We start from the raw sequence: 14,260 nt of genomic DNA on the forward strand, positions 1-14,260 counted from the left end.
CTGCATCCCAGCTCCCGCTCGCCACTCTCACAGACTCCTAAGGATTTTCTGAAGACTCAGTCTGTGTTAACATTAGTAATGAATAACCCAGTTGTTATCCCAGGAGAAGCGAGGATGCTTTTTTAATATAAGAAAGTCACCAAGGAATTCTGAAGGGTTAGGATTACCAGACTAACCYGGTAATATCCAGCTTGGCACATAAGTAAGCAGAACAAAACCAGGACAGCCCAATGAAACACTGGATTACAGGTCCACAATAGCCAAAACAGAAAAACAGGTAACATATCTTACATGTGGGGCAGTGGTAAAGGTCTGTCTAGGTGCTGGCACTCCCCTAGGGTCTGGATGGGCATTTGTCCCCTCAGTGTCCTGAAGGCGACCACAGCCCTGTCTCTGTGCTGCCAATTTGTGCTGTGTCTCTGACACAAAAGACCCAGATGTTTCAGCAACAGATGCTGATGCTACTGAGAGGGGCACTTCAGCGTGCCCAGGGCTTATCTCACCCTTCCGGACTCTTCCCACGTGTCCCTGCTTGCAGGCAAGGGGCTAATTTACCTCTGCTCACAAATCTGCTTTCTGAAGTTTTATCAACCAATCCAGCTTAGAGCCAGCACCCTTGGAGGAACAGAACCGTGGGAATGACCCTTAAAGAACAGGCACTGTTTATTTGCAAACACAGCGTTTGAGGAAGGAGGAGTCGGAACAGTTCACAGTTCAGACGCCTGCTTCTCCTTCCTGAGGATGCACAAACCTTTGGTTCCTTGGGAAGGGCACAGTTGCTTCGGACACTCACAGAGGATTTGTATGGCACGACGCTGACGACGTGTCCCTCTGCATTCGTGTCCCGGCACCAGCTGGATTCATATTCCCTCCCAGAAAYCAAACAGTCTGTTTTCCCTCTTCACCAAATGCTGCTTCTGCTAATTAGGGCTGATTTTTCTAGCGCTGCACGGTCGTGCACCTGGATCCTCGAGCCAGAGGTGAGAAGGGAGGATATCCGACCTATAAACACGGTCGATCCAAATCAACCTACTTTTTAACCTACTTTAGGTCCACCACTATTAGGAAATACCCTTTGTCAGAACCCAGCCATGCTGCTGATCGCTGCAAATCTCTACTGCTGAAACACCACTCTGAGCTCGCCTTGTTGCTAGACTTTCCTTTGGCTGCTCCTGGAAATAGACTGGACTTCCGAACTGGCACAGCAGGACTAAGTTTTGAGAGCCGAGTTTGCCTTTAGTTTGGCTTTAGGAGAAATAGACTTCTTTTTGAGATCTGCTCAAGCTCTCCCTGCTTAGCACTTGCCTAACTGCGCAGACCAGCTTGGGCGGGCTGATTTAATTTATTAAAAGCTCCAAAAGCAGAACTAGCATTTGCATGCATGCAAAGGCAGCTTTCACTTAAAAAAAAATACATCCCTCTATGAAAACTAGGCATGGAGTGACGRCCTAAGGACCCGGTGCTTTAGGGCAAGGCTTGAGGCCAGGTGTTCCGCTCTTCTCCCGCAGTGCTCCGCCTAAGGAACAGAAAGCTGCTGGAAAGAACTTTTCTGCATAGGAGCCTGGTGTAGATCGTCTTGTTCTCCCTTCAGCTAAGAAGCAAATGCCAACAGCTTGACCTTCTGGCTTGAAACGTAGGCACAGAATCACAGATTTGTTTATTTTAAGTATCTTTGTGATTAAAATTTGTTTAAAAAATGGACTGCAAGCACAACTCACTACACCACCGAGCAGCAATACCAACATTCACCAGATTTCCCTGTATTTCCATCAAATCAGCTCATGCAACAAGGTCTCTAAGACCAACGGGCAGTAGTTGTGACAAGCTAATAAAGAGATGTAATTGGTGATGAAAGACCCTTGATTACCTCTTAACTGCCAGATATGTTTTCTCTTTCTCTTCACAGGAGATCCTCATTGTCCTCCTATACTGAGAAATCCGCARTCTCCGGAGAAAAATGCTTGTTTAGGAGCAGCTTACATCAACATTGAGTTATGCAAAGCAGGAGCTTCAAGTGGGAGTACGAGTTTAATTTGCTCCTTGAGAACAGCAGCCCATAAATTTGAGTTAAATTGTCATTACCAATGCAGAGGACGGGAAGTCACGTTTCAGCACCATATTTATTCACACAGCTAGGAATGTTTCTATGATGCTCCAAGAAGTGGAAGCCTACGAGAAGCGAGGGGGAAAACAAGCAACATGATGTCCACTGTACCTCCCAGTGTCCCAGTTCTACTTTTCTTCTTTTCTTAAAGATTCTTTTTACATCTCTTCCAAACGTCCTCTCTCAACACTAATTAAAGCATATGGAGATAGACACAAATGAGTTGAACCACTAGTTGCAGCTGCTAGTATGAAGCTACTCAGGCTTCCCACCTTTGCTAAAGGAACCAATTTCCTTTAAGGTCACTGGTACAAGTTATGACATCCACTTGTCACCTCTGTCAACTTCTCAACAACTATGGGGGGGCAGCAAAATCATGCTGAGGAAAAAACCAGGATGGCTGGAATCTTCACTGCTCGGAAGAGAGCAAGACAAGCTTGGTAAGCACATGGATGCTTGTGGAGAACTAGAAAGCAAGGTCTAGAGAGGAGGCAGAAGGGCTGAGACTTCTTCCACTAAGTTATTTTTAGAAAAATGGAGTCACAGGAATAGTGGACTATTTCTAAACAGATCAGATCTTTCCCATTCCAAGTTATAAAATATAGGTTCCAGGAGTAAATAATAGTTTTTAAATAAGTTGAAGTGTTTGGACTATGTTGCTAAAATAGGCTCCTCGTTCTTCCTTTTCAGAGACCATAATAAGGACCATTTGGCCAAATATCCTGTCTCCGACACTGGTCAACAGCCAAGATTTATGGAAGAGTAAACGAACATAACGAGCACGTGTGAGACCTCCCCCAGTCCCCAAGTGTATCTTTAAGACCCTGTGCCCCRTGCTCTGGGTGTCCCTGCTGGAGCAGGGGGTTGSACTAGAGGATCTCCAGAGGTCCCTTCCAACCTCAACCACCCTGTGGTTGTCTAAGTGCCATCAGCTTCCACAACAGACATGCTTTCTAGGTAAAGGAGACCCTGCAGTGAGCTAYATTCTCCTCTCCATACCCTAAATACAGCCCGTGGGTATCATCTGCCTTCCTGATTACCATGCAAATACAGTTGTTTTCTATATGGAAACCACGTAGATTATTCCTTTTCTGGCTACATTAGCAGCCTGTCTCCATCCTCCCATACCTCTCCACCACGACAGCACAGTGGCTGTAAKTTAGCTTGTGAGCTCTGGGGCTGCAAAGCCACTCAGGGCACGTGGGAATCCTCCACCCTATGGGGCAGCTCATGAAAAGAGGCATCTGGCTCAACCTGTTATTCAGATGGGAGGCTTTTTTAAGTGCCAATTTAACTTAAACACTTGCCTAGATAAAACCGTTATCTGGCTTACAGGGTAAGCCTGTATTTTTCCACTGCCAATGGGCATGTTGCAACACAGAACTTCCCATATGTGGGTTTCTTTGCTCAGCACTCTCCAATCTCGTTCTTTCTGAAGAGAAGCAACTATGAAGTTATATTTAGGAGATATTTTGCATTCATTTCAAAAACACTTCTGGACAAATAACAAGCTAGAGATCTCACCTACTTTCTGCTACATCATCCCCAAYGAATCCTACTTTGGGAGAGTGATAYAGTCTTGAAGCAACTTTTAAAAATTCCTACTTTCTCATATATATAAAAACAGGTAACCACAAAATCCTGRCTGCAGAAATATTCCTTCTTTTCTAAGGGCTAATCTTATACACTGTACATGGGTTTATGCAAAGGTAAGGGGCTTGCGTAATGCAAAGCACAACCAATTTAAGGAAAGAAAAGCACCATTTTATTTTTCAGCTGAGAGCACCTGGAAAATTTCAGAGAAAAAACAAGATCTTTCGCAGAATTGTCTTTAATTTTTGTGTGTGTGCACATGCGTATCTGTAAAGGAAAGCCACACCATTATTTTTTAGGTGTTCTAGGTAGCAGAGCAGCTAAGACAAAGTTAACCAACCACAACCAGCAGTAGGAAGGGAAGATTTAAGCAAATTATTTTACTTTTAGAGATGCAATCTCTTGCAGTGAAAGTAACTTCAAAAACAGCTCATCCTTCTGTCAGACAAACATCTAACATCCTATTTAGGCACACGGTTTAGAGCAAAGCTCAGGTGGGAGCTGAAGAATTTTGAAACTATGAGCTAATACTTTGTTTATAAAAATAATGGTTTCGCCTGGAGTTAAGCCCTGACGCAGCCTGGCCCTCCTCTGTTCTTCTTCCCTTCCCACCATAAAGACTGTAGAGCAAATAGAGTTTACAAGGCAGTTAATGTCCAGCCTAGCTATGAATGGAAACAGAAAGCTAAACTTTTTCAGCAATAAAATACACATATAAGTCTATCTGGAATTTATATACCATAGAACTGACAAAGACAAGAACAAAGCCAGTTATGAAGGAAGTTACAGCAGAAAAAAAAAAGTGGAAGGGAAAGTGAAAAATATGAGAAAGAAGTAGTAAGCACATGTAGAAGCTGAACTAGCATGAGGAATTGTTGAAAGCCCCATTCTGTAATGAAACTCTGGGCCCAAGCCAATTGACTAAGCCTGCTTTAAAAGGGCCCTCGGAGTGGGAAACGTCTCATCCACGCTCAGGTCTGCAAACAGRCCCTGGCAATCTCCGTGCTGGTGTCACCTCCGCACGCTGCGCTGGCCTGACGAGCCGGCGCCTCACTGCTCTGAGGGAACACGCGGCTGGCACGGAGAGATACGCGAAGCAGAGACACTATCAAAGCCTGTAGGGAGATGAAAAGCCAATTTTCAGCACTCGGATGAAACGGGGTGAGGGTGCCMGAGCCCTGGCACAGGCTGCCCAGGGAGGCTGTGGAGTCTCCTTCTCTGGAGATCTTCCCAACCCGCCTGGATGCCGCCCTGTGCCCCGTGCTCTGGGGTCCCTGCTGGAACAGGGGGTTGGACTAGATGATCTCCAGAGGTCCCTTCCAGCCTCAACCATTCTGGGATTCTGTCTAATTCTGTCTTGTGCACAAGCTCCCCCTCACACTACAACTCTAAGGAGGAAAAAAAAAAAAGGAATTACAATATTCTCTTACAGACATCACATTCCCCACTGATTTCCCTCTAGGAGATTTCTCTTTTGCCTTGAGAACAAAGACTTTATCTTTACCATCTTCACCTTTTTCCTCTCTTTAGATTCACTTGTACTCATATTTAGCTTGCAGAAAGATTTATTAGGGGGTGACAATGAGAAACTTAACTCAAGAGTATAATGGATTAGATATAACTTTCTCAATCTAGCTTTGTAAAGTACCAGGACTCCAGAAACTAACTTGACAAGAATTATCTCGGTATTGCACAATCATTGCATGGACACACATTTCAATTTGGCTTTCTCCAGCAGTACAGCTACAGTAAAAACATCCCGAATCTACAGCGTTCCTGGTGTAAATTCACTGACATTTGCACTGCATTTTACTGTCCATGGTAGCAAGCCAGGCTCCTCCTTTACCAAGAAAAGGCTGAAAACAAGTTTCTATTTTTCTATTTCTCCTAGGCACAGTTAGTCAGTCACATACACACACTGTCACTATACTGACGAGGCAAATCCTGTATCCCAGTCTTTTATCATCAGAAAAAGGCTTTCACTGGAGTGAAAAGAAGCTGCAAGGAGCCCTCCTCCACTCAAGAGCCTCCCCATAGCACCTAAGAGCAGCCCACCGAGCAGTCAGGCTGCGGGAGAACAGCCAGGAGGTTTCCTGGCATTTATCCCTGGCATTTGCTGGGCACAGCTCCCACCAGCCCAACCCCGCCAGGGCCAGCTCCAACACTTGGCTCCTCTGTTACCTACACTACTACCTGTGGCCATGCACTCCCCATGCTGCAGTGTCCCAATCCCTGGTGAGCCCTTTGGCAGAGCCACAGCCTCCTATCACACAGAGACCTTTGATTTTCCTCCTCAGGAATCGATGGACGTGGGCAGGGAAGAAGACCCAACGTGCTCCAGCAACAGGGACCTTCAGCCTGGGCCCTCGAGAAAGCTATTTGTTCTGTTTATCCTTTGCGTCCCCACTGATCAAATCCACCATGGAAATGTTAACTCACTGAGCCAGCCTTGGAGCTGTTCAGGTAAGAACAGAGGAACTTTCCCCACATGCCACTTTCTTTGCTCAGGGAGTGGGAACTGGCTTTGGATGTTTGCAATGGCTCCAGCTGAACTGGAATTCTAAAAACGCAGAGTGGCCTCTGCAAGGGACACATCTAAAGCAAGCTATAATTAGCAGGTCATCRTGTTATCCTGAATCCACAATTTATCTTTATGGGGCTTGCATGAAGCTTTTTAAAAAATTTATGAGGTTTTAAGCAGCGTGGATCCACCACAGAGAGCCACCCAGCTCTTTCAGTGCTGCTTGCCTTTGCYCTCCTAATAACAGGGTGACAAGGTCTGCATTTTGTTTATTTATTTTCAAGTTTAAAAGCATGCCAACGAAACCCTCAGCTTTGAGAGTGGAAGCCCCAGCTCACACACGCCGAGCTATTCCCTTTCTGGTGGTGCACACTGCAGCGTGCAGTAACCAAAGCTTGCGCCTTGCCCACGGGATGGCACGTGGCAGACAAGGTCCTCCAGAACCACTTGACCCAACACGGCTGTGACAGAACTCTCCTTCATCACAGCGTGTGCCCTGCTCCTGCCTGGCCCCTTCTGGTCACCTCTGCGTGGGGGGACATYGACATTTAACTGCATCACCCCGGATTGCAGCTGTTAGTTTATTAGTGGTTGTTAATACCTCAGCACTAGCAGTATTTCAGGGCAACCCTTTCCCAGTGAAGAGGATACTCTGCTCTAAGAGCAGCTGGGCTTGCCTCTCCTCAGCCCAGTTATGCCCTCACAGCAGGATACAGGACACTTAGTGCTGGGATTGAATCTCTCTGCAAGCCCTCTGCCTAGGGAGGCAATTAGCACTACTAATATGCATGGTCTGGGCCAGGAACAAGGATTCACCTACAGATTTGGTTTTAGGAYTGATTTATGAAAGCAAACACGGCTGTTACTACATATCCTGCTAGTCTAGATATTATTATAAAGCACTTTGGCATATACACCAGAGCAACACTCAGCAGCCAGGGTCAAAGACTAGGTCCCTATGCTGCCAGGCTGTGCTTTTGCACAGCAAAGAGAGAGAATGTGGTGACAGATGAGGCACAGCAAAACACCATTTGTGTTTCCCTCCTCATTTTGCAATACAGCTCCAGCACTGGGCTCTACTGCACAGATTAGAGAACTGCTCCAGCCAAGTTCTTTTACCAGCGTAAACAATGACATGTATTAAAACAATATAAAAGTACCAAGCTATCTTCTGGGCTATCATGTAAGTCTCAGCATGCTGGTCTCAAAGAACCTTCTGTGCCAAGGAAGGTTTCTTTTGGTTATGCCTGTGATAGCTGGGTCTCTCTGAGAAGGAAGGAACCCCCACACACTTTTTAATTCTTTCTTTTTTTTTTTTTAAATCACATTTACTAGAATTGCTTCCTGTTAGTCTTGCTTTCTCCCCCACACCCTCCCAGGTCATCAACTAACCTGTGAAGAGAGCCCGTTCTGTCACCACCAACTTGCAGGGGATATTTTTTCCGACTTGTGGGGAGAAGTCCAGCATTAGTCACGCACGGAGACAGCCCAGAACACAGCGTCTGATGATCGGTCTCTGTGAGCCAAATATCCCTGCCAGTTAGCTAAGGATTTATTTATTACCTTTGATGCCACTGCTCAAGAAGTTCTGTCATCCTATTTGCATTCCCTGTTGGAAGCCTTTAAAGGACTGCTGTTCTCTTAGCATTAGGGAAACTGCCCGACTACCCACCTGCTTATAGACCACCGTAGGTAGTATGGTCTGTCACCAAYAAACACACTTCCCTCACTCACGAGGAGTTTGCTTGTTAAATTAGATCAAACAGATGACACTYAGTCTTGTGGTACAACGGGCTGCATCTTTCATAGAATCCCCCTTTCCCGCTGTTCATGATGACAGYTTATCAGGGGAGCTGTACAAGAAACACGCTTCCAAACGGAGAGATGGGGAGCCTCAACAGGCAGACACCAGCCTAGAACTCTCTCTTCCCATCAATCTGACAGAAAGAATGTGAATTTCCATACAGCGATGTAAATTATGATATAACACATTGGGCATCTTTTAGTTTGTTTTCCTGTGGGACTCCTGGCACTGGTTCTATTGCTGCTGTAGCACATATAGGCCAATATGGCTTTGTAAATCTCCCCCCAGATTTGTGAATGGCCAATCCCACTTGACAGATTACCTTTTATGCAGAAATAACTGCCTCAGCAGCTGGAAGGAGAGCAGCAGATGACTTCAACCTCGACCTCAGCAAGACCTGTACCATCTCCCACAGGATCTTTCTGTACCTTTGTTAACAAGTGGGTGCCACATGAATTGGATTGGCAGACTACAGCAAGGCAAAAAAAAACCCATCTAGACTGAGCAACTGGTGATCAAGGACTCAAAACCCAAGTGACAGCAACATTTCTCCAACATCAAGAGCAAGACTCACACTGTTCAGCAGCTTCACCAGGGACAGGGCTGCCATTCGACACAGCCTTGACGAGCTGAAGAAACCTCATGAAGTTGTACACTGGCAAATGCAAAGTCCTGTACCTGGGACAGACTAATCCCCTATTGGGATTCGCCTGGAGGATGATTCAAATGGAGCCTTCCACTTTYGAAAGGGCTGTTACAGAGAGCATGAATCTTGACTCTTCTTAGAGATTCACAGTGAAGAGGCAGGTCACAGTTTGCAGCAAGGAAAATTCTGATAGGATTTAAGGGAAAAAAAATCCCCAGTGAAGGTACAGTTGAGCACTGGATAAGGTAAACAGAGATACTGTGGAATCTCCATCCTTGCAGATATTCCAAGACATGAGAGGAAAAGACTCTGACCAACACAATCTAACTTTGAAGTCAGTCCTTCTTTGAACAGGTTCTTGAACTAGAGGGCTCCCAGACCTAAATTATTGTATGAGCTGCCTGGAGCAAGTAAAGCTCCAGACCTGCAGAGTAAGAGCTTTTAGATATCTGTGCTTAAAAAAAAAAAAAAAAARAAAAAGCTTGTGCAATCCCTACTGCCCTGCCCATTAAATCTACTGCCCTACCCATTAAATCAAGCCTGCATTTCACATCGTTCATAATCTAGATGGCAGCACATCATTCCAGATTCTTACATGCAAGAATCATTCTTAGTAAGGGTAAAAAATGAGATTTAGGAATAATACAATAACAATGTTGATGTTAACAGTAAAGGTATGTGTACCGGGTTTATAGAAATAAGTCCTCTGTAACTAATCCGAGGAAAACACCACATTACCATATCAGGAACAGCAATGGTTCAAGAGACAACTTACTATATAATACTGATCTCAGTTCTTAAATATTTAAACTAATTTCTGTTTCTCATCATAAATAAGCACGCTTCCTCACGCAGCTAAGCGCAACAGAAAGCAGGATCCCAAAATGTGAGCAAAGCTTCAAGGTGACGCTCACTCACAAGCGAGGAGGCTGCCCTTTCAGGTTCTGCTTTCAGGTTGGTGGAACCTGGACACGTTCAATGACGTTACCTACTTCTGGATGCCTAGGCAAGCACAAGCCAAAATTTCAGCCTCTTGGCTCATACGAAAATTTTTGCTTTAGGTTGACAAAGATAAGCCAGCAAAGATTGTCAGAGAGGGCAGAATTTAGCCCTGTTATTAAAAAAAGTTAGCTAGGTCTCTCAAGGCAGAAATATGAAAACGTGGCTAATTAATTGCTTGCACTTAAGGGAATCATGGTGAACGGGAGCAGCCTTCTCCTGTGTGGATAACACAACGCCATATGATCCTAACTTTGATAAGACCAAGAAGAGCAGAGCTTAAAACACCCTCAGATTCCTTGTCTAGTTTGAGCCCTCCCATCACGAGACTTTCTTCAAAGCGATGGCAGACACGTGCAGAGACCCGACCACGTACACGTGGTGGGACGAGAGCTGCGTGGTACCTCACGGAGCCAGGGCAGGCTCTTGGAAGCACAAGTTAYATCCCGGACAAGAACAACCGTGCTAAATGAAAGGAGCAAACAGGGAGCAACACAAGGACGAAGCAACCAAGAGGCTACGAGCGTTTGCTTGATGCTCTCCACCTGGAAGGGGACAGATGTCACTACAGGAGATGGGACCGTCCTCACTCATGTGAATTTGGATGAACGGGGTTAGAGGGGCAGATGACACCTCTACTGAATGATCTTCTCCATTCAATCTCATACCACACATATATATAAATGTATATATATGTATGTATATATAAATATCTCTTTTCTGATCTGAAATCTACTTTTTTTCCTCCGTAAGAACTACATAGATGTAGTATTATTAAAGCATGCAAGTCTAGGAGAGCAGGCAAGTGTTAGTTCACATGAAGCTTGCTATTCTCGTTAAAGAGAGGGGAACAGTTTTTTAAAGGAAAGAGAGAGAGAGAGAGAGAGAGATTCTTTCAAGGCAGGAGAGAGACTATCTCAAGGTATCTCAACCCCAAGCACAGCTTAAGGAAACAGGGAGGCTCTTCCAAAGGCAGCCCGAAGCGGAGGTTAAGGAGACAGGGAGGCTCTTCCAAAGGCAGCCCAAAGCGGAGGTTAAGGAGAGGCTCTCCAAGGCAGCCCGGAGCGGAGGTTATGGAGACAGGGAGGCTCTCCAAGGCAGCCCGGAGCGGAGGTTAAGGAGACAGGGAGGCTCTCCAAGGCAGCCCGGAGCGGCGGTTATGGAGACAGGGAGGCTCTCCAAGGCAGCCCGGAGCGGCGGTTACGGAGAGGGTAACGCCGCCGTTACCTTGCACGGAGCGGCCCAGGCTGTGCAGGTGCGTGAGGGCCGGGTAGGCGCCGTGCACGCGCCTCAGGAACGCCTCGAGCTCCGCGCCGTGGTGGTACCTGAAGTCGAGCGCGGCCGCCAGCGACACGAGGCAGAGGGCGCCGGCCACGTCCTGCCGAGAGGGAGCCGCGGGTCAGCGAGCGGCGGCGCGGCGCGGCCCGGCCCGGCCCGGCCCGGCCCGGCCCGGCTCGGCCCGGCCCGGCCCGTGCCCGCCCGCCGCGTACCCCGAGAGGCGCCCTCATGGTGCCGCCGCGCTGCGCTGCGCAGTGGCGCCAGGCGCTGCTGCTGCTGCTGCGGCGGCCTCGCCTCAGCCTCGCCTGCCGCTGAGTGACGCGGGCCGCCTCCACTCAGCTCCGCGGCCCGCCCCGCCACCGCCACCGSCACCGSCACCGGCGGAGGGGCCGCGGCAGCGACAGGGACAGCGACAGCGACAGGGACGGGGACAGAGACAGGGACCTCCCCGCCCGCCCGCCGCCCGTCACCTGCGGCGCGGAGCTCCCGGCGCACAGAAAAACGTGTTAAAAATAACCTATTTTCTTCTTATTCTTTTCTTTTTCTTCTTTCTTTCCTTTTTTCTTCTTTTCTTTTTTATTTTTTTTCTTAAAGCCCCTTTCCTCGCGGTTATAGTCCCTCCGGGCGGAGAACTTGGCGAGTGTTTAGCTGCCCCCATGTAACAAAATCGCCACCACCGACAGTTTTTACACAACCTACTTTTCAATGGGCTTGAATTCMTTTATTGAAGGGCCAGGTTGTATTTTTTTTTCCCCCCACCTTCTACCGGCTTTTGTCAACAGCTCAAGATCAGAAAGGGGCTAAGGCGCTCGGTGGAGCTGGGCTTGAACCACAGCAAACAGGATGGCAGCACCATTTATTCAAAAACAGGATGAAGATACAACCAAGCGGGTGAAAAGAGAGGCTGGTAGGACCTGAAGAAGTCTTCTGTGAAAGTGGCTTTTTTTTTTTTTTTTTTTTTTTTTTTGTGATTAACTGTGGCAGGATTTCCTGCATCATCTTCTGAAGTTCCTCAGCATTGGAGAAAGGACATTGAAGCAAATGAATGTAGGAGCCAGTCTAAAAGGACAAGCTATACATTCCTAAGAGAAGACTCTCTATTAAATAAAAAAGTTATCATAAATCAAAAAGCTTTAAGAAGAAAAATCAGTTTTTGTTTTAATGCAAATAGCATCCCATGTTCCAAAATATATACCTCTAAAAATGGAGGTAAGATATCTGCATTCACACCTCTCGGTATTCTCATCACGTGAGGGACTTCCATATCATATGTGACATATTAGATAYGTAAGTATATTAGATACATAAGCATATATATACATCTCGGGGAGAAGACAGCCCACAGCCTCTCTCACTCTGCCATATTCTCTTTCTCTTACATAGTRCAACCCATTGCAACCCTTTTTTGAAATATCCCATCATGGATGTTTAATACCTTCTTCAYAACACACTTTATTATATAGTTGGCTTCAGTTACTTGCCTTTGCACACGGGGAGAAGTCATGTAGAGAAATAGGAGGTAGGAGTCACCTATGTGAGTTACACATCTGAATTTGTCATACTTAAATATATGCATATTTTTTCTCCAGGTTCCTTGAAAGATCATCCAGAGATACCATTTGGGTAAGCACAGAGGAAAATATATTTGGTTGGTAATGCCACGTACATATACTTGGAAACTGTCCCATGATAATCATAAGAAATTAGAGAACTATTGACTCTTGGCCAGAGGAAGGTAGCGTTGGCAGCATGCTAAAATGACAGGAGGCTCTAAAAACTTACTCTCAGTGAAATACCTCAAATCACCCATGAAACAGGCAATCATGAGCTTTACAGCCTTCTGAAATGGCACCACCCTTTGGTGCATCATAGCTGAGATGAAATGAGACCATGGCTGTGTTCGGGAATGACAAGCACTTCAAAATGATAGACTGTTTCCATGCCAGGTACCTGCAAGTTAGGACAGGTCAGACCATTTGGCATTGCTGGAGTTACATGAAACTGAATCTAACAACCTCCTTCCAGCTGGCTTTGAACATGGCAATGCAAAACACAGAGATACCTGTTATACCTGAATCACTTTTCAGAAGGTCAGCAAATAACATTTTGATATGCTGAGGATTAAAGTTAGTACTTAAGACCAAATCTTGCGTAAAATTAGGTCTTTGGTAAATCTTCCACTGACATCAGTCATTCAGAATCAGGAACTAAATTTAAGTTATTTACACTGAAGCTGTTTTCTCTATCATTTTCAGCACCGTAGTGGATCCATGACCTGTGAAATGAAGCAGGATACACAGAAGCTTTATTGCTGGAAACATTAATCGTTCTCCTGCCAGTAACATTCAAGATGCTGCAGTTAAACTACCCAACACAACCCAGCTGTAAAAGTTGGCACTTGAGCATGGGTTTTGTGGGAAGAAAATGCAAAAGGTGATGTGCAATCTTCATCTGTAACTTCAGCCAAGAGTTACATGAGGATTTATGGAAGAAGAGTGATGAAGTGATTAGCTCCGTTGCCCTCTAGTGACAGATCCCAAGCAAAAGATATGGAAAATCATCACCTGGCAGTTTGGTAGCACCATAAGACCAACACTTTGTGGAGATGCACTTAAACCAGGTCTCAGCCATAAAATGATTTTCCAGAAGGTTTTGTGATTTTGGAGAGCCACTCACAAAGTTGCTCTTAGAATATGAGATCTTGCTATGTATTTTGTCGTCTTTCATAAAGGACTCCTGCATTCTCCAACGGTTTGCAACAAAAAGGAATGTCCTACATGATAGTTAAAGTTTCATATTATTTTTGGTGAGCAATGCAAAAATAGCATGAGTAGGAGCTTGGTTTTTGAAGGATCATCTCTACTATTAAAGCTTTCTCACATGAAGTAATATTCTAGGCTTACACCACAAGTTCAAACTCTTTGCATCTATATGAACACGAAGAACCTGACAATCAGATTTCTGGTGTGGGAAAGACTTGATATAAAGGATTTCTCAGGTAAGAAGAACCTGATAAGTGAGTTCAGCAAAAGTGATGACACAGACCCATGAATCTGATAAGACTTCAGAGCTGCACAAACCCAGATATGAATCACTGGAATCAATTGCAATGAAGACACTGGTGTGTACTATGTACCATGATGAGCTACAGGCTGTTTCTTAGTATGCTGAAAGTCAGATTCTCTGCCCAAAAAGACATAGAAGTGGTAAAAATGGGTCAGCATTAACCAGCTTACTAGTTGTCTGTACCATGCAGGCAGTTCTCAGCTGAGGCTTGCATATTTGGTTTATAAGTCTCCTCCCCTCTACCCCAAT

The 14,260-nt window shown here is 45.7% G+C and overlaps 1 protein-coding gene across 1 annotated transcript in view; it reads right to left on the bottom strand.

Annotated features, from left to right (window-relative positions):
• Positions 1 to 11,019, bottom strand: part of CPM (carboxypeptidase M) — a 22,259-nt gene extending 11,240 nt beyond the window's left edge. The window contains exon 1 of the mRNA XM_026052778.1: positions 10,895 to 11,019. The gene's annotated coding sequence lies outside the window, so the exon portion shown is untranslated. The remainder of the gene's footprint in view (positions 1 to 10,894) is intronic.
• Between the last annotated feature and the right edge of the window lie 3,241 nt (positions 11,020 to 14,260).

The sequence above is a fragment of the Nothoprocta perdicaria genome, unplaced genomic scaffold (genome assembly GCF_003342845.1).
Source record: "Nothoprocta perdicaria isolate Ctin4 unplaced genomic scaffold, notPer1 scaffold_91, whole genome shotgun sequence".
Lineage (NCBI taxonomy): Eukaryota > Metazoa > Chordata > Aves > Tinamiformes > Tinamidae > Nothoprocta > Nothoprocta perdicaria.